This window comes from Coenobita brevimanus, chromosome 74, assembly GCF_032717465.1.
Source record: "Coenobita brevimanus isolate Jiangsu-jjx chromosome 74, ASM3271746v2, whole genome shotgun sequence".
NCBI lineage: Eukaryota > Metazoa > Arthropoda > Malacostraca > Decapoda > Coenobitidae > Coenobita > Coenobita brevimanus.
The window spans coordinates 33,427,721-33,448,454 of record NC_137027.1 but is presented as its reverse complement, the minus strand read 5'-3'; the positions used below and the strand labels follow the sequence as shown (position 1 = coordinate 33,448,454).

The 20,734-nt window shown below is 43.0% G+C and overlaps 1 pseudogene; it reads right to left on the bottom strand.

Moving 5' to 3' along the window:
• Positions 1-19,502: 19,502 nt before the first annotated feature.
• Positions 19,503-20,734, bottom strand: part of LOC145407818 (uncharacterized) — a 7,303-nt pseudogene continuing 6,071 nt past the window's right edge.

Genomic DNA, 20,734 nt, shown 5'->3' with positions numbered 1-20,734 from the left:
AATCCGATTGGAGCACAATAATTACCCACTAAACCACCAGGCGCCAAACTTTGGTTATATGGTTACCACCCAGCATAGTAAATGGTTTCCTGGTGTAAGGGAAACCATTTGGCTTGTCACTCAGTGTAGTCATCCACAGGCAGAAGGAAGAGGAAAGAATGAAGGAAAGAAAGACAAAGGAGGGAGTGTAAAGTCACCTGTAGGCAGAAGGACGAGGAAAGACTGAAGGAAAGAAAGAAGAGGATGGAAGGAACGAATGATGGAGGAGAGGAAAGGGCAGACACCCGAGAGCAGCTCTACATCGAGTGAGTGGATGGTGAGCGCCCCACCTACCACAATAATAATTATAATAATAATAATAATAATAAGAGTAATAATACAGTTCAGCACTGGCGTCCACCAACTGATTTGCAGGAATATTTGCCTTTGGCCTGCGACCCTGACCGTCGACAAATGACTCTTAATATCAGATAACGTCATTCTTGTCTATCTTCTTAATAGTTCCACTAACTTACCTTCAGGTAAGATCAGTAATGTTTGAACTGACTTCTTCCAGTGATCTTGAAATTTAATCTTTCGCTGCTAGCTTACCCTTCCACTGCTCTCAAAAGTGAATTTCTCTTTCCCTTTTTATGTTTGTACCTGAAGCCTTCCACAAAGTTTAGTTTATATCAGACAGCATCTGTTTAAGCTGATCTTGTCGTGGGAATTTGACCTTTGACCTGTCTCCCTCAAGAACACTAGATCACACTCGAGGGTGATCCTCAACTCATCCACCAAGTGGGATCTAAGTCAGATCAAAATTCTTTCACTTATTCACTTACAGATACGTGGCTCGAGCTTTGACCTTTTCCTGTGACCTTGACTTCTGGCTGATTGTTCTCAAAACCGTATCTCTTTGTTCTTTTGTTCTTCCCTGACTTTTGATCTGTTGTTCTCAAAAGCAGTACGTCTGCTCCTTGGCCGGCGCTCAACCCATCCACCAAGTTGGCTAAAACTGAATAAAAACTGTCTGAAATTTGCCGAACCCTCACACGGGCCACACCTTGCCCTGTGATCTGCCCCGTACACTGATTGGTCACATGTAATCACGTCCTTCTTACCTTGCCGTCAGTTATTGCCCAAAGGTTGGTCGTAGTTACATAACAACTATATAGGTTAATCTTGCCAGCCCGTCATACTCTGCTCTGACCTAATGCCCTAAGAAACAGATGGTGTCTGTGAGGCCTACCGTACCTCTCGATTCACACACACACACACACACACACACACACACACACACACTCGTAGAGAGAAAGAGAGAGAGAGAGAGGGGGGGGGAAATTCTGCATATAAACAAAAAAGAGCCTGTGTTGCACTGTCCTTTTTTTTATAGGCTGTTTTGTAAGTGACATAGAAGGCTTCGCAATACCTCTTATTTTGTGATTTATCCTGACGCGGTACGGGGTGACATGGAGGCGATTTGTTTGTGGCCACCCCTTACGGGATTAAGGCGTCTGGCAATAGATAGATAGACAGTATCCTCGTATACAATTAGATAAACAATTATGTTGATAGTGGGTAGTTAAATTGTAAGAAATTATTTAGATGCACTACCAGAAGAGGATATACCGTCTGCTCAGGAAGATTTAAACATAGAAACAGGAGAGTTGAGGCTTGCAGAAGTGGAGAAAGCAGTAAAACAGTTAAAGAATAATAAGGCACCAGGGGAGGATGGTTTATTTCCGGAAATGTTTAAAGTGGAGGGGGATAGATTAATAATGATCTTGACCAAGCTATTCAATAAGATATGAGTGACGGGGTTACTACCATCAGTTTGGAAGAATGGTGTAATTGTTAAAGTTCCGAAGAAGGGAGACCTGAGTGAATGTGGTAATTGGAGGGGAATCTCTTTGTCACCGATAGCTTTGAAAGTTTTCAGTAGAGTGTTGTTAAATAGGTTGGAGCCGGTGGTTGAGGGTATTCTGAGGGATGAACAGGCTGGTTTTAGAAAGGGACATGGTTGCAATGATCAGATCTTTATAGTTAGGCATTTGATGCAGCAAGTTAATGAAATGAGAGTATCGTTAAGTCTTTGTTTTGTTGATTTTGAAAAGGCTTTTGATAGAGTTTCGAGAGAGACTATGGGGAAGATCATGAGACATTATGGAATACCAGAGGAGTTTGTGAGGGTCATTATGAACATGCATGAGGACACATTTTGTAAAGTGATGGTTGATGGTTGTCTGAGCGATTCGTTTGAAGTCAAGTCCGGAGTAATTCAAGGTGGTGTTCTATCGCCTTTACTATTTATATTGGTCATTGATTACATTATGAAACGCGTTGGAACAGAAACCGGTGCAGGTATACTTTGGGGAGAGAACAGGAAACTTTTGGATTTAGATTATGCAGATGATATAGTTTTGATTTGTGATGGGCCAGAAGAGATGCAGAGAGTGTTGGACTGTTTGGTGAGAGAAGGTCGCAAGGTGGGTTTGGTTATTAATTGTGGAAAAACTGAAATAATCAATATGAATATGGCAAATGCGCAGGAATGTGTAATTGGAGGTATGGTTGTAAAGCAAGTTGATAGGTTTAAATATTTAGGTACTTATTTAGCCAAGGATGGTTCTTTGAACTTTGAATTCGAGGAAAGGTTAAGAAGGCTAATCAGGCAATGGGAATGCTTAAAAATATTTGGAATAATAACAATTTTTCTGTGCATACAAAAATCAAACTTTATAAGGTAATGGTTAGGAGTATCTTAATTTATGGACACGAGTCTTGGTACAGCACAGTGACTATGGAAAATAAATTCTTGGTGTTTGAAAATAAAGCACTTAGAAGAATATTAGGAGTTAAGTGGTGGGAAAGGATACCAAATAGTAGCATTAGAGAAATAACGGGAGTGCAGCCGGTCGATGAATATGTTAGATTCTCACGATGGAAGTGGCTAGGACATGTGTATAGGAGACAGGGAATAGTACGAGGTACACCAGGGTGGGTGGCACTTGGTAGGAGAGGTAGAGGAAGGCCAAAAGAGACGTGGGTGAGGACAATGAGACGGGAAGCTGGAGATGAGTGTTGAGGAGATCTTGAGGAGTTAGCACAAGATAGGATGTGGTGGTGTGAGTTCATCGAGGCCCTATGCATCCCCGAGGGTGCCACAGGAACTGATTGATTGATTGATTGACGCAGAATAAGTCGCTAAGGTAAAGGTGCTAGGAAAGGTAAGAAAAAGTCCCTAATTTATATCTGATACTTATAGAACACATGGTTATTGCAGTTTGCAATGACAAGTATTAGTTTGCTGTATGAAATAATATACTGATTGGGTGAATAAAACACACACACACACACACACACACACACACACACACACACACACACACACACACACACACACACACACACACACACACACACACACACACACACACACACACACACACACACACACACACACACACACACCATACTCACGGCTGCGTGGCGAGGCGGTGAGTGTTAGTGGGGAGGAGCAATCATGCACTAAAGTACTGCCGAGTGGCCTTGTAGCTCATGTGATAATTACCTGATCACGTGACTGAGTGGGGCAGGATGGGAGAGTCATTGATGTTGATGTACTAGAGAGAGAGAGAGAGAGAGAGAGAGAGAGAGAGAGAGAGAGAGAGAAGAAGAAGAAGAAGGAGAGGAAGATGAGAAAAGGGAAGAGGAGATGGAAAGGAAGAAGTGGAAAAGGAAAACGAAAAGATGAAGAGAAATAAAATCAGAAGAGAGATAGAGAAGAGGAAGAAGAGATGAGGAAGAAAATATATATATATATATATATATATATATATATATATATATATATATATATATATATATATATATATATATATATATATATATATCCCATTGGATCCCCGGGGTGCTTGGCGAGGCATGGCGCTGGCTTGGTCCTAAGCGTACCGCCCTCCTCCTATCGGCTGATAGTCGCGAAGCTCATAGGTCCCTACCCGGGGGATCCCTACTTTATAAAGACTTGAAAAATCCCAGTTCTGTCCAATATTCCGGACACCGGGCTCCAATGGGATATATATATATATATATGAGTGTTGAGGAGTGTTGAAAATAAAGCACTTAGAAGAATATTAGGAGTTAAGTGGTGGGAAAGGATACCAAATAGTAGCATTAGAGAAATAACGGGAGTGCAGCCGGTCGATGAATATGTTAGATTCTCACGATGGAAGTGGCTAGGACATGTGTATATATATATATATATATATATATATATATATATATATATATATATATACATATATATATATAATTGGTTTTACGCCTGGTATCCCCGAAGGGCTAAGGCGTTGCCCCTGGATAGAGGACTATTGGACTGGAGCGTGTAGCATTTTATGACCGGATGCCCTTCCTAATGTCTACCAATGACCCTTGGGTGGATTCGATCCTCCGACCCTTCGGTCAGAGCGGAGCGCTCTAACTCACTGAGCCACGGCTACTACATATATATAATGGAGGGTGAAAGAATGACAAAGAGAGTGTATGTGAGTGAGCTGGAGGGGGGAAGAGGGCGGGGGAGGCCGAGGATGAGATGGAGGGATGGGGTGGAGAGGTACGGTATATGAGAGAGGGGGGTGTGTGTTGGGAGCAGGGCAGTGAAATGGCGGGGGACAGGGCGACGTGGAGGCGATTTGTTTGTGGCCACCCCGAACGGGATTGAGGCGTCTGGCAATATATATATATATATATATATCTATATATATATAGATATATATATATATATATATATATATATATATATATATATAGATATGACGACTGGAGTAAGGAAAAGTTCAACTTTGCTGCTGCTAAGTAAATTTTCACGTCTATACATTGTTTGTTGTAACATGAGTCTGGTTATAGATGACTGATATTCATTTTAGCCATAATTTTACTTAGGGTTTAAGGACTGCTTACCCTTGAAAACAGATCATACAAGATTTCTTAGTGTATACGAAAACGGTTTGTTAAGAATAATGGAACGGATGGGGCAAGTAGGCTCAAAGAAAATGGGGCACATTGGCACAGTGCCAACTTGCCCCATATTATATATGAATTACCTTGGCTTATTTATTCCTTCCTATTTTCCGATTACATTTGATTTATATTGTTTTTGTGATATATTTATCTTGATACACTTGTTATTTAGCGTCATGGACACCAGTAAAAAATAGCTTGAAAAGGAATCGGAACAAAAAACACATAAAGCCAAAAGAAACATATTTTCAGAAACGAAGATGAAAAAGCAATCACAGAAATCAAAACTAGTTCATGTTGACGAGGAAAACTCAGATAAAGAGGACATGCTGTGTCTGGTGTGCATGGAGCCTTTTTCCAACAGCAGGCCACGAGAAGTGTGATGCAGTGTAGTGTGTGCAGCTTGTGGGCCAGCGAAGATTGTACCGATAATGATTTGTTTTATACATGTCATAACTGTGATTCAGATGATGATTTAGATTAAGCAAGTATCTTATATGCCATTATGATCTGGAAGTATAATTATTTTTCACCTCAATATACAAGACAGAGCTTTTATTTATTTTATAATAAAAAGTTGCTCACTTTCCATACTAAGAAAATATTTTTTTGTTACGTTGGAACTGGATCATCTTGAAATTAACTTCAGGGATACTCTGTATCTATACTAACAATTACATGGGTCGAGTTTGCTGTTTATATATGATGTGCCAATGTACCCCATAGTGTGTGCCAACGTACCCCGTATATGGGGCAGGTTGGCACAGTTAAGTACTTTTTTTTTCTAAAGAATGCTCTGCTTTAGTTTGGAAAGAAAACCATGCTTTTATTTCATGAAAAGTAAGAGGAATGTTTGTATTTTTCAATGAAAGCAACGAAAAGCCAAAAATCCTCGTAGTTTTTCTTCCATCACCGAAAAAGTAAAATGTGTGGCAACTAGCCCCGGTCTCCTTATATATATATATATATATATATATATATATATATATATATATATATATACAGGTTTTGACGGACACATATACAAAATAACCGTAAAATGTATAAAAATACGTAAATTTAAGAATTATTCATATAATGTGTGTATCAAAATGCATTTACATGTAAAGCAGAGCAGATATAAAACACACACACACACGCACACACACACACACACACACACACACACAAAACCTTATATAACTGTTGACGCCAACTGACTGTTCCTCTCAGCTACAGGTGCACCCCCACTAAGGTTCGTCAAATACGCAGTGATATATAAAACAATGACATATTTAACCAGCAAGTTCAGATGACAATATTTTTCTTGAGAGCTGGTAAAATAAAATGGCGTTTTAAATATAAGCAATTTAGTGGGTAATTATTGCGCTCCAGTTGGATTGAGCCGGTGAAGGTTTATATCCAAGGGATGGTTGGGGTTTATTGCTCACGTAATGCCACTCAGGGATGAGTGAGGCTGGTCACTCTCATCTAAATGTCAGGACCAACTGCCTAGCCCCGGGCTCCTACGCTCCTCATGGGGCAACGCAGGATTGGATGATGGTGATAAAGGGGATAAAGGAGATAAGATATACAGTTTTTCCAAGTACCGTAATGAGAGCAGCACCTGAGTGGTGTTATCAGGACGAGAATCTTCGTTGTTTATGAGTCTGTTTCTGTGTAATTCTGTCTTTTATCTTTTGTACTGTCACACTCCCTTACCTCGTTCATTATCACAAGCCTTTATCACTAACCTTAAAGAGCTTAATAATCTGTGTGGGGTGAGCAGTCTCTGACAAGGGATTATTATAACTATGCTTCTTTCACCTTAACTTGGCCCAGATTTTCGTCCATTATGCAGCTCATTTAATGCAGCTCAGTGCCAGGAAAAAGACAGTGCTGCAGCTCTACAACCTTTCCGTAGCACTTCTTCGTGACTAGTACCGCATTCCAGAGCTGATCTTTTGTGACAACTCAGCATTCAAGATGGAGAGATGGCATTTTTTTTTTTTTTTGGCCATGTTGTAGTAAAAGGAGTATATTAACAAATCCTTCAGAATAATTAAATCCTGTGTTCCAGAGATGGTCAGTCAGTCTTAAGGAGGTTCGCCGAGAATATAAGCTGGTCACCAGTTCTTCGTGCAAACAACAACGCTAAGTTAAGACAAGTAGTCGTAGTCTGTATGTGTTTGAGATTCGCTGAGAAGGAAAGTAAAAACAGAGAATCATCAAGAATGAATGAGAGAATCATAAATCTGTTTGAGAATCATTGACAAGGATAACAAATAAATGTAGAAAGACCCTTCAGGAAAGAAAGAATAATAAATGTTGGAGAATCATTGGGGAAAAAAACGAAGAATCGTCGAGAAATAGAATTTTCATACAGTTTTCAGCCAAGTATCTTGGCTTTGACCTTGGTTTCGCCTCTGGCTTGGCCCTTGGCTTGGCCCTTGGCCGTAAAGACGTTCTTGGCCTTGTTACCCGGATTCTCCCGCCCATAGTAACTGAGCAAGGCTCGGTAAGGCCGAACGGACAGCAGGGCTGAGGTCGCATACTTGATCCACCGTTTGGTACTTTTGCTCGCAGTCCGTTTTTTGTAGAGCTTCCAGAGTTCCTCTCTTTTGAGCATTCCTCTAGCAATTTGTTTCAACTCGTTATCAACAGCCTTATCCTCAACGCACTGGCTCTTAATATCGCCTCCGTAATGTGTACAGAGGAAGTCCCAGCTTGCCGGAGATCGAGAAGCGACAGCGAAATTTGTAAACAGGCGAAAATTGTGGGCTCGAGTCTTGTTGGATGACTCGTAGACCAGCACAGGCTCCACCTTTCCCTCCTGGTACAGAGCTAGGGCGTTCTCTTTCCTGAAGATGGTGAACCAGTTGTACTAATTCTTATTGAGGTTGATGGGAGTCCGGGACACCAGGCTTCGGTTGTCTCCGATTCCCGTGGTCGTTATCTGACTCTCATTCTAGAGCGATGAGTCCCGGATGCTCAGAATGACGTACTCGCTGCGTCTGTGGTGCGCCAGGGCCAGAAAGGTGTCCTTGGAGGCCTTGACGCCGAATATGGCAAGCGACGATTCCCAGGTGGGAAACAGGAAGCGTCTGGAGGGCGAGCCGGCGTCGGTCAGGATGTCCCCGCTCGGGTAGTGGACGTCAACGTCCCCCTGGGTTAGGAGGGACGTCACCAATTAACCCTCCACGTCTTGCGTCCCTTCCCCCGATGCCATCTTGCCCCACACCAGCCCCAGCAACAGGATAGGCGACATTTTGTCGTTGTATTTGTTTTATTTATGGGGAAGAACATGAAGGCAAAGCACAGAGGTACGACACCTGTGTTTACCGAATGTTTAGGATGGACGCCACCACCTGGATCTCTTCATCATACATTCCTTCCCCCGACGCCATCTTGTCCCACACCAACACCAGGAACAGAGTAGGCAAACATATTGTCGCTATTCTCTGTTAGTTTTACTGATGGAGAAGGAATATGAGGGTGAGAGGAAAGCCAGTGAGTTTACGAAATAGTTTAGGACGTCAGGAATTCCCCCATCCCAGCCCCCACCTCGCCCCTCACCCACACCCATATCATCAACGCAGCATTTGCCTTTATATCATTATCTAGCGCCACTTTAATTTATTACCATTATGATAGAATGGCTCATGTATAGCGTTTCGTTTTTACCTACTATTATCCCCATCATTAAGCCTCTTCCCTCGCATGGCAGTCTGCAAAAGTGTAATAGACGAAGGCATTGGGTATTTTCAGTTAATGGTAGCTTGCAAGTCGGGATATTTCACCCTCATTTTTATAAGACCGATTCTCCCCTCGCTCTTACCATTTCACTGTTTAGTTTGCTTTACCTGTTGTGGTGTTTGGAATTCAGACTAGAAAGCTATTTGTTGGTTAGACTGATAGGTATGAGGGTGATTAGAACTGGTTGCTTACCTTAAGCTGCCAAAAACAAAATGATGATGATGATGATGGTGGTGGTCGTGGTGATGCTAGACAATGATGATGATGGTTGTGATGGTGAAGATGATGAAGGTAATGAAGATGATGATGATGAAGAAGATGATGATGATAATGATGATAAAGAGGATGTTGATGAAGATAATGATGATGAGCCTTGATTTTTTTTTTTTTTTGTAACATTCTAAACATGAGGGATAATTGTATGAGTGGTTTAATGCTACAGGTAATCTTAATGAAATAAGGAAAAAGACTGCTGAACCCCACGACATTGTTTATCAGCAGTGGAGAGGGATATGCTCCAAAACAGATAAGGTGATAAGGTGGCAGGTACACATTGTGCTACTCGAGGAGAGGTGAATTCTCGCAATCCTGAAATACCCGATCATCTGCTGTGCAGGTCGAGAGGGCAGTCAGTAAGCATGAGTGTCTTAATTTTTCTTACCTAACAGTGACTCGGCAAGGGGCAGTGAAACAGTACCGGCTGGTGTGGTCTTCACGGCATCATTCACTGTCAGTCATGTGGCGTCTTTGTAATGATGAGGAAAACAGATGCGAGAGTTTGTCTGTTCACATTTTTTTACCCTCAAAATACTATCATTCCGTTATTATTTTGTCTGAACGGTTCACGTATGCCGCGGGAATGTGTGATCAGTGATTGCTGTTGTTTGTCCAGGTAGCTCGTCAAACATTACACATGCTGCATCTAACCCTATAGTAGCCGCAGCGAGAAATGAACGCTGTGGTGGGGCAGCCGGGATGACCTGGGATTCCCCCACTGTAGCCATATCCACATGTCACCGACCATAGAGGTAGGATGTCACCGACCATCGGCCACCGCTGCAGCCCCGCTCCATGATCCTTACCCTGTGTCTCTGGCTTTCTCTTTCTCTCTCGGTTTCTATATAAACTGGTGTATTTCCGAAACTAATTATGAAATTATTATGACTTTTGTTCCACACCACCACTGAGGTAAAAATCAAGGAGAGTTTTCTGTATAAAGGTTTCCCCCCCCTTGTCTGAGGGCAGGTCAGTTCTGGCGAGTGTATAATTATAGGTCAGGCGGAGGTATCGGCAAGGCCGCACTCCCCCGCTCATATGCCACATTTAGGAGGGGGGGGAAACCTTTATACAGAAAACTCTCCTTGATTTTTACCTCAAAGGTGGTGTGGAACAAAATTCATAATAATTTCATAATTAGTTTCGGAAATCCACCAGTTTATATAGAAACCGAGAGAGAAAGAGAAAGCCAGAGACACAGGGTAAGGATCATGGAGCGGGGCTGCAGCGGTGGCCGATGGTCGGTGACATGTGGATATGGCTACAGTGGGGGAATCCCCGGTCATCCCGGCTGCCCCACCACAGCGTTCATTTCTCGCTGCGGCTACTATAACAGTCAAAATGTTGGGGCTTTCATCAATTAAAAAATAAATTAATTAATGAACAAAGAATAAGAGATTAGTCACAGTTGTTGTTGTTGATACAACCCCAGTCTGTCAGACAGAGCAGGCCCGTCAACCACAGGCAAGCATCCGCTCCTGCAGGGCCGTCCCATGCAGTGAGCCGATGTTCCCTTGAGGTCGACAATGTCTCGCTGTAGCGAAGCACAGGAGGAAAGTTTGGAGGTTTGTTTCCTGGGTGGATGCCACATTTGTGACTTCAATCTGTTAACAGGGGCATCAGAGGCTCCACTTCACCCAGTGATCTGGGTATATGTGTACCGTCCAGTGCTGTAAATGGAGTCCTGGACTACAGGAAACTATTAGACTGATGCCAGTGCTCCTGGCCAGCAAGATTTACTTAAGTGACATTGTAAGAGGCGATTGGTCAAAGTGGACAGACACACAAGAAATGCCTAGTGGTTGCCACCGGTATATTGCACTGGGTACTTATGGTACACTGCCAGCAGCACAGTGGGGCCCGCTTGTCTCTGTAGCATTGCTCTTCTGCCTCACTGTCTTGCCAGTTTATCTTTGTCGTATTTATTCCATTCATGCTTGACGTTCTGAGACATCATTTTATAGTGCTGGAACTTGTTCTGAACGGTGTAAATAATAATGATGATGATAATAATAATAATATTAACAACAACAACAACAACAACAATAATAATAATAATAATAATCTATCTATCTATCTATTGCCAGACGCCTCAATCCCGATTGGGGTGGCCACAAACAAATCGCCTCCAAGTCGCCCTGTCCCACGCCATTTCACTGCACTGCTTACAACTCACACCCCCCTCTCTCATATACCTCTCCACCTCATCCCTCCATCTCATCCTCGGCCTCCCTCTCCCTCTTCCCCGCTCCACCTCACTCACATACACTCTCTTCGTCAGTCTTTCACCCTCCATCCTCTCCACATGGCCAAACCACCTCAGTGTGTTCCTCATAACGCTTCCTATCACATCCACATCCACACCACAACGCTTCTTTATATCCTCATTCGTCAGCCTGTCTCTCCATGTGACTCCACAGGCTCCTCTTAAATAACTCATTTCCACTGCTCTCACTCTTGACTTGTGTCCTTCCAATAATAATAATAATGATAATAATAATATATACAAGAAGGAACGCTCAATGCAGCACACGCGCCTTACAGTTGATCTACGAGCCAAGTGTTTGATCCTGCCTTATGACCTTCATCTTTGTCTAATTATTTCTCAAAGTCGAATTACTTTATTTTCGTTTGACCCATTACCTTTGTGTGTGACCTTGATCTTTGACTTACTTTTTTTTTTTATTCAAAAATACTGTCATAATCCTTGGTTGACCCTCAGTCCTTTCGCTACGTTTGGTCCATATCGAATCAGAATTGGGTTATATAGCAGAACATTGGACCGTACTCAGACAGTGAATATTGCCTACTTGTTCTCAGAGTCATTTGCCTTCATACATGCAGAGCACTAAATCATCCCACTAAGTTGATCTCAGTGGGATAAAGACTACTGTATGTTGATATAACCATCTGACTTGACCTTTTGCTTACGGTTCGCAAAAGCAGTAAGTCATCTCCTTGGCTGACCCTCAACCCTTCCCCAAAGTTTGGTCTAAAATTGATCCAAACTCTTTAACTGTTTTGTTCATAAACAGACTTACACGGGTCGAACTTTTATCTTGCCCTGTGATCTTGTCCTTTGACTGATTGTTCTCAGATAGAATTCCTGTGTTCTTGCCTTGCCCTCAGTCACTCCACCAAGTTTGGACTAAATCAGATCAAACTTGTTACTCTAAAAAACTATTCATTTGCACCTTAGATGATCCTCACGTTTCCCACCAAGTTTTCTTAACATTAGATTAAATATGTTTGAGCTATGCTGTTAAAACAAACAAACAAACAAACACACACACACACACACACACACACACACACACACACACACACACACACACACACACACACACACACACACACACACACACACACACACACACACACACACAGTAAAATATTTCGCCTTGTTGTTTTCAGCTATTCCATGTATTAGCAAGGGCAATAACAATCATCTTTTTTCGATACATTTATTACATATCATGGCTGAAAATTGTAATGTGTTTTGAGCGTTTCTTCCAAATCCTAAGGCTCAATTGTCTACATAGGTACATATCTTAAACCTTCATTATCTCTCTTTCGGCACTAAAACCCACCATCCATACTGAATTCCCAATAGGGCATTTTCGGTACTAATACCCACCGTCCATACTGAATACATAATAGGGCTGCATCGGCACCACTAATACCCACCTTCCATATTAAATACATAATAGGACTACCTCTGCTCTAATACCCACCGTCCATTTTGAATATACAACAGAAATAATCGTAATATAGAGACAGGAGCACCGAATAACCCAGAGTATCTCGGTGAATTTTACATTTAATAGGAAGTTTATATATACGGAGAAGTACAATAAGTTTATTATTATTATTATTATTATTATTATTAATGGCAATCAGATAACCAATGAGCTAGAGCGTTAGATTGAATGATGACAACAAGTAAAATAGGGATGAGAAGCAGAAGTGAGGTGACGAAGGACTGGTACAGACTGAGGGCGACAGGTACGAGTAGGAGGAAAGCATACTCTTGAATCTAGATGAGCGAGGTCGGCAGGCAGAAGCGATGTGGCAGAGAACTGTGATGGAGACTGAGGGCGATAGGTAGGACGAAAACATAAATCGGACGAGGTCGGCTGCCAGAGGCAATGCGGTGGAGAGGGAGGGCCTACGTCCAACGTGACATAACGGCCTCTCCAGCCATCGCCACCACCGCTGAGGCCACTCCAAATACATAAACCACGAAAGCTCCCTGGGCAATAGCACTATATTAACGTCTGTCTGCTATGATCCAGGTGAAATTTTTAGCCAAAGGATGAACATAGGTGTCTTTATTCTGATGCTGGGATTGGTGAACATTATACCCTCCTATTGAAAAGTGGGGCTACACTTGACCGTCAACTGAGCCTGAAGGAGTTTTGGATCATTGTCAGCCAAGAGTAGACGCACAGCAGTGAATCTGGTCATCGATAACTTACCTGTAGATCCGGAATTCCATGTGGCTTTAGGCGTCGTCTTTCCAGCATGCTTACTGACACGTTGTACTTGTACCTCAGATCCACCGTCACTTTCTACACGCCATACAGGAAGAGACAGTTGTTTAGCATAGCTTTGTTATGTATCTCTGTCTGCCTGTCTATGTGTCTATCTCTATCTGTCGATGTGTAAATCTGTCTATATAAACATCTATTAGCTGTGTGTGTGTGTGTGTGTGTGTGTGTGTGTGTGTGTGTGTGTGTGTGTGTGTGTGTGTGTGTGTGTGTGTGTGTGTGTGTGTGTGTGTGTGTGTGTGTGTGTGTGTGTGTGTGATTCCACTTTCTTCAGAAGTGTAATTATCACCACCACCACCCCAGCCATTATTTACACATACAAATAGGATGCCAGTTCCAGTAGACACAAGACCACTCACTCACATTCCTCCAGTACATAGGGAGGCCAGATTCCACGTAACTCTGGATGAAGAAATCAAACTTATGCTTCCACGGTGTGTGTTTGGGGTAGACCCAGCCCACGTAGGATGGGAACAACTCTTCAGGCAAGTAGTAGTAGTTCTCCACTCGATATAAGATGGCCTTGTAGCGGAGGTACTCGGTTCCCTCCATGAAGACGTGCGTGCCTTGAGATACCTGTTAAATATGTATATCCATCTACAAAAGGTAACAGAAAGTCCTTTGCCAGCAATGTACCCGTCCTTCCAAATGTCTCGTTCCTCTCAAAGCGACAGAAAGTACGCTTGCCTCTCATACTCATTTGTTGTGTGTTTCATATTACTACCACATCACGTCAGCACCTTTCATTGCTCACGGCTGTACATTCAGGGACGAAATTTCACCTCCTATACTCCACTGCGTCTACTTCACATGAGTCAAGCGTCACAGTCCTCCCTGACGCTGTATCAAAGAGAATCGTATGGCAGGGCTACTCAACTGCTCTAGACGTAGGGCCAACGTATGAAACTCGTATTAACATAAGGGCCATACATTATTTCACCTGTATTTTTTCCCTCTGTCTAAACACCTGTATGCAGAAAGAAAAGAGAAATTCATATATTCTCTAATTTACGTTTACATTTTCCGCTACATACATAAAAAGAAAAACGCAAACCTTTCTGTTTTATGCATCTTTATTTGTTTATTTTCCTTCTTGTGCGTCGGTCAAAGGGCCAAACAAAGACGACTCGCGGGCTGGCTTTGTGCCGCGGGCCGCCAGCTGAACATGACTGATGCCTGGCCGTAGAGACATGCCAGGCACTCCTCTGTCCACGAACATCGCCAGTGGAGGGACATTGAAAAGTATGAGAAATGAAATACTACGCCAGTGTCTGTACCCGACTATAGAGTATGAGCTATGGTGGGTTTGTTTTCATCTGACGGAACTGAGCAATGCCGTAACTCAAATACCAATGCCTGTACTCCCGTCGGTTAAAGAAGCTCCCAAACTCCTCTTCCTAAGCGAATTATTTTGCTTATTTCTCCTTGCTGTCATATTCTGTGTTACTTAAATCACTCTAATACCACCATACTTTGCATAAATAACTTACAAAACAGTATCAGCTAGCAGTATCCAAAAACAAATCGGTAAGGAAGAGGTGTTAGGGAGTTTCTTTAACTGCCAAGAATATGAGCTTATGTCTTGGTTGCATGAAATTTGATGAGACTTAGTTATGAGGTAGGGCTGAGTCTCCTTGGTTACTACTCAGATCAACCCTCCAATCTGACTGCACCAACTTGGAGATCTTTGTCAGGGTGGAGTTCAATGGCCTTGTATTTTTATTTATTTATTTATTTATGTGTTGGATATATCGACCTGGATGTGTTGGATATATCGACCTGGATGTGTTGGATATATCGACCTGGATGTGTTGGATATATCGACCTGGATGTGTTGGATATATCGACCTGGATGTGTTGGATATATCGACCTGGATGTGTTGGATATATCGACCTGGATGTGTTGGATATATCGACGTGGATGTGTTGGATATATCGACCTGGATGTGTTGGATGTATCGACCTGGATGTGTTGGATATATCGACCTGGATGTGTTGGATATATCGACCTGGATGTGTTGGATGTATCGACCTGGATGTGTTGGATATATCAACCTGGATGTGTTGGATATATCGACCTGGATGTGTTGGATATATCGACCTGGATGTGTTGGATATATCGACCTGGATTGGGTGGGATATAGCCTTAGTTTGACCTCTGCACAACTAGATGTCTTCAAAATTGAGTCAGATCGTCCAGGGCATGTAGGAATGTAGTTAATAAATCATCGGGTTGAAGAGGTTGGTTCTTCGTGACATACAAACAAGGAAAACACCCAAACACTGTGCTATTTTTTTAAACAGTTTTTTTACCCAAACTTAGTCTAAAATTGCCATGCCTCCATCTTGAATGGTGAATTGTGGCAGTAGATTAAGATTACAGTATGATTCTATACCCCTTTCACCCTAACTTGGCCCAGGTTTTCGTCCTTTTGCAGCTTATTTCATGTAGCTGACTGGCAGGAAAAGACAGTACTATGGCTCTGCATTCTTTCCATAGCACTTCCTCGTGACTAGCATCAAAGTGTAGTCATGATGCAGTGCTATGGAGAGGATGTAGAGGCGCTGCATTGTCTTTTTCTACCACAGAGCTACGTGAAAAAAAGCTGCAAAATGACTCAAATCTGGGCCAAGTGAAGGTAAAACAACTGTAGTTATTATATTTTTCATTATCATTCATTAATCATTCATTCATCCATCCATCCATCATCATCATCATCATCATCATCATAATTAATCATTCATCCATCATTTTTTGTTCATCCATCATCATTCATCATCATTATTATTATCATTATTCATCATCATCATCATCATCATCATCACAGGAGTCCACCTAATGATGGGATGAGGTAGGATGCATGTTGTCTTTACTGTAAAATAATATATATTTCATTCTTATTGCCGTCAGGAGAATAGGGGCCCTGGGTTAGACTACAACAACAACAACAACTACTACTACTACTACTACTACTACTACTGTTACTACTACTACTACTACTACTACTACTATTACTACTACTACTACTACTACTTTTAAGGTAAGAGTGACCAGTTGTTCGTCCCTGAGTGGCATTAAGTGAACAATAAAAACCATTCCACTTCATGACGATAAACAACGAGAGAGTGAACGATAACTTTTGAAACCCAGTGATGCGCTCTTGAGAAACCAGCAAATTTTTCAGGATAATGTGTAAGGGTTTCATAGCTGTTCGTCTTAAAAGTGGAGCGATATTCCTGACCGTGACTGTACATTCCGTCGGAGCGCCGTAAACCACTGGACCACCCGGGCTTCAGATAATCGAGATAAATTCAGTCATAGCTTAATATTAACATCTTCAGTCCGTTGACGTATAGTTACTGTGAAAGAAAAGTACCTCTCTCTCTCTCTCTCTCTCTCTCTCTACTTCTACTACTACTACTACACCACCTGCTTGCTTCTTACCAGTTCAAAAGCGTAGCCGTAGTCTAGTCCTTGGATAAGCTGCATTGTATACCCCAGCGACCTCACGTTGGCATCCACCGAAGTGTTCATGTGGCCGTGCAGCATGTTACCGTACTCCATCAGGCTGGGGCTGAAAGGACGATATCACCACTACAGTATCATGCATTATTAATATTATTATTATTATTTTGTTTATTATTTTTACTAGATGTCAGATCCGATTCTCTGTTGACGTCAATCCGGGTAGTTGTCAGAGTTGATCGTCTGTTTGTCAGTCTGTGTCGTGCGTCATACTCGGTGTGTTGATAGTAGAGTCCAATAGTGTTCTTGTACACACACACACACACACACACACACACACACACACACACACACACACACACACACACACACACACACACCTAATGCAAATACAACAAGGTCTGGCGTCTCAAACTGTAGTAGTTACTAGGCGCAACTTGGGACATATAAATAACTTTCCTAATCTTAATTTGTCTGTATGATTGTGTGTGTGTGTGTGTGTGTGTGTGTGTGTGTGTGTGTGTGTGTGTGTGTGTGTGTGTATCGTCACTCATAAGGAAACGAGAGTCAACTTTGAATGAGAAAAAAATAAGTAAACTATAATCATAAATAAATGACTAGAAGAGTGTTTGTGAGTGAGGTGGAGATGGACGGGGGAGGAGGGCGATGGGAAGACCGAGGATGAGGTGGAGGGATGGGGTGGGGGAGGGCGATGGGAAGACCGAGGATGAGGTGGAGGGATGGGGTGGGAGAGGGCGATGGGACGACCGAGGATGAGATGGATGGGGTGGAGGGATGGGGTGGGGGAGGGCGATGGGAAGACCGAGGATGGGGTGGAGGGATGGGGTGGCGGAAGGCGATGGGAAGACGATGGGAAGAGAGGATGGGGTGGAGGGATGGGGTGGGGGAGGGCGATGGGAAGACCGAGGATGAGGTGGAGGGATGGGGTGGGGGAGGGCGATGGGAAGACCGAGGATGAGGTGGAGGGATGGGGTGGGGGAGGGCGATGGGAAGACCGAGGATGAGGTGGAGGGATGGGGTGGGGGAGGGCGATGGGAAGACCGAGGATGAGGTGGAGGGATGGGGTGGAGGGATGGGGTGGGGGAGGGCGATGGAAAGACCGAGGATGAGGTGGAGGGATGGGAGGGGGGAGGGCGATGGGAAGACCGAGGATGAGGTGGAGGGATGAGGTGGAGGGATGGGGTGGAGGGATGGGGTGGAGGGATGAGGTGGAGGGATGGGGTGGGGGAGGGCGATGGGACCGAGGATGAGGTGGAGGGATGGGGTGGAGCGATATATGCGAGTGGGGGTAGACAGATGGCAGAGGACACAGTGACGTGGAGGTGATCTGTCTGTGGCCACTCCTTATGTAGACTTGTTAACTGATGCTGGTGACTGGGGAACTTATGGCGCATTGTCTAAAATTGGTCCTTTTGGGATTAATATCATTTTAACAAGACACGCTGTACTGTTCACTCTCATTACAAGCATCCGAACGCTGTAAGCATCATGCATTTAAGAATTTATGACAGAAAACTCTGACAACAGCTGTCCTTGTGTGTATCTGTAGCAGTAATGACGAGCAAAAGTTCTGTATGATTGCCAGTACCGTATTCTCCCTTTCATAACTCTCATTCCTCCTCAGATGATGCAGATTATTCTTCCTTTTCACACTCATTTGTTACGTGGTTCATATTGCCATCACATAAATATAGTTCATGTAACTACTTTCTCTGCCTCAGCCGTCAGAGAAGTACCGGGGACTTTTGCTCATGGCTGTAGCTACACTGATATGAAGCTTGGTATTCCAGTACAAGAAGCCTTCCTTAAGGTGAATATATTGTAATCCTCTGGGGAAATTATTAAGAAATACGTCTGTCAGTGTTTCCTCCGTTCAACTCGACACACTTAACCTCTTCACTACAATGACGTCTTCTTTTTTTTTAACTTATGCTACACCCAGATGACTTTACTCAATTTAGCAGAGATTTTTCGGACTGACGGTGTTCAATTTAGTCGTCATTAACCCTTTGCCTACTTTGTTTAGCCTTCATCAACCCTTTGACTACTTTGTTTAGCCTTCATTAACCCTTTGCCCACTTCGTCTAACATTCATCAACCCTTTGCCTGCTGTGTGGCGCACCTAAGCACAATATAATAGTCTACCAGCAACAGGAGTGATACAGGATGGACGCCGTCTTCTAAAATCTCTCAAGAGAGCTTTGCAGAGTTTAACAATATCTTGAGGAAATAGCAAGAACAATCAGTTAAAAAACGTCGTCTTCGTGACTAAGTAAATTCCTTCACTACGATCAAGTCTTGCGTTAGTTAATTATTTAGACAATTTCCTATGAACCTTAGGACAGTTAACTATACGGTTTTTATTCTAACTTAACCTAAAATTGCCATCTCTCCATCTTGAATACTAAGTTTTAACTAGATACTAACGCTATAATGTGATGCTATATATCAAGTTAGGCTTTAGCAGGGAGGACTTTAGTTTCAAAAAGTGAGCAGCCAGTGGTGATGCATAGGGCACTGTTCTGTTTGGTCTGCAAGATGGTGTGGCGTGTGGTAGACTGGATGTGAGCCTGTGAAGGGGAGACATAAGACATCAGAGACCTAATATATTATGTGTAGAGCAGGGGCTGAGTCAAGAGGTACCAAGAATATACTAAAACACGGACAACAGTGTGTCTCCAGAGTTGTACAAAATAGAGGTAGAATGGCTGGTCGATTTCTACCAAAGTTAAATATTATCGTTTGCAGGTAGGTGGGTTGGTAGATAGGTAGGTAAGTAGGTAGGTAGGTAGGTAGAGAGAGAGAGAGAGGTGACTTACACAAAGCCTGACTGATCGACCTGGGCCAGCGAGGTGAGTCTTTGCGGGAGTGGAGGCACGGTGATGTAAGCAACCAGGTTCTCCGTGTAGACAGTCGTTATGATCAGGGCGGCCATCCATCACGTCGCCGTCATCACTCTGAAGGCCAAACGATTCTTAGTCCACCTCTGTTACTGCAAACTGGCTTCAGAACCTAACCTTATCTAACCTGGCCTAGCCTAACACACCCACCACGTCCCATTCACCAGTTTGAAGACCGAGCTCATCGCAGGCCACCTCTGTTATTGCAAACTGGCTTCAGAACCTAACCTCATCTAACCTAACCCAACCTAACATAACCCACCCTTACCGACCTCACCCACCACGTCACCGTCATCAGTCTATGATAGAAATTCCTCTCAATGGATCTTTTACATGGGAAGCTTACTTCATTACATCTAATTTAACCATACCAGACCTAATCCAACACGTCCACCATTAGAAACTCATGTCATTGCACCTCTTTCATTGAAATTCGTATCAATAACCCAGTCATTGAATATTCATGTCACTGCATTTGTCACTGAAAACTCCTGTCAGTACTCTAGTAGCATTATGGCATTGGAAACTCATGTCAGCACACCTGTCATCGGAAGCTCATGTCAGTACATAAGTGTCACTGCAATTCATGTGTGGACATATCAGTCATTATAAACTCATGTTATATTCCCTGTCACTGGAGCATCATGTCAGTACACCTCATCCATTTGAGATTCATATTGTGTCACCTCACTCGTTGAAAACCCATGTCATTTCACCCTGGTCATTGGAATTTCACGCCATTTCACGCTGGTCTTTGGAATCTCCTGTCATTTTACCGTTGTCGC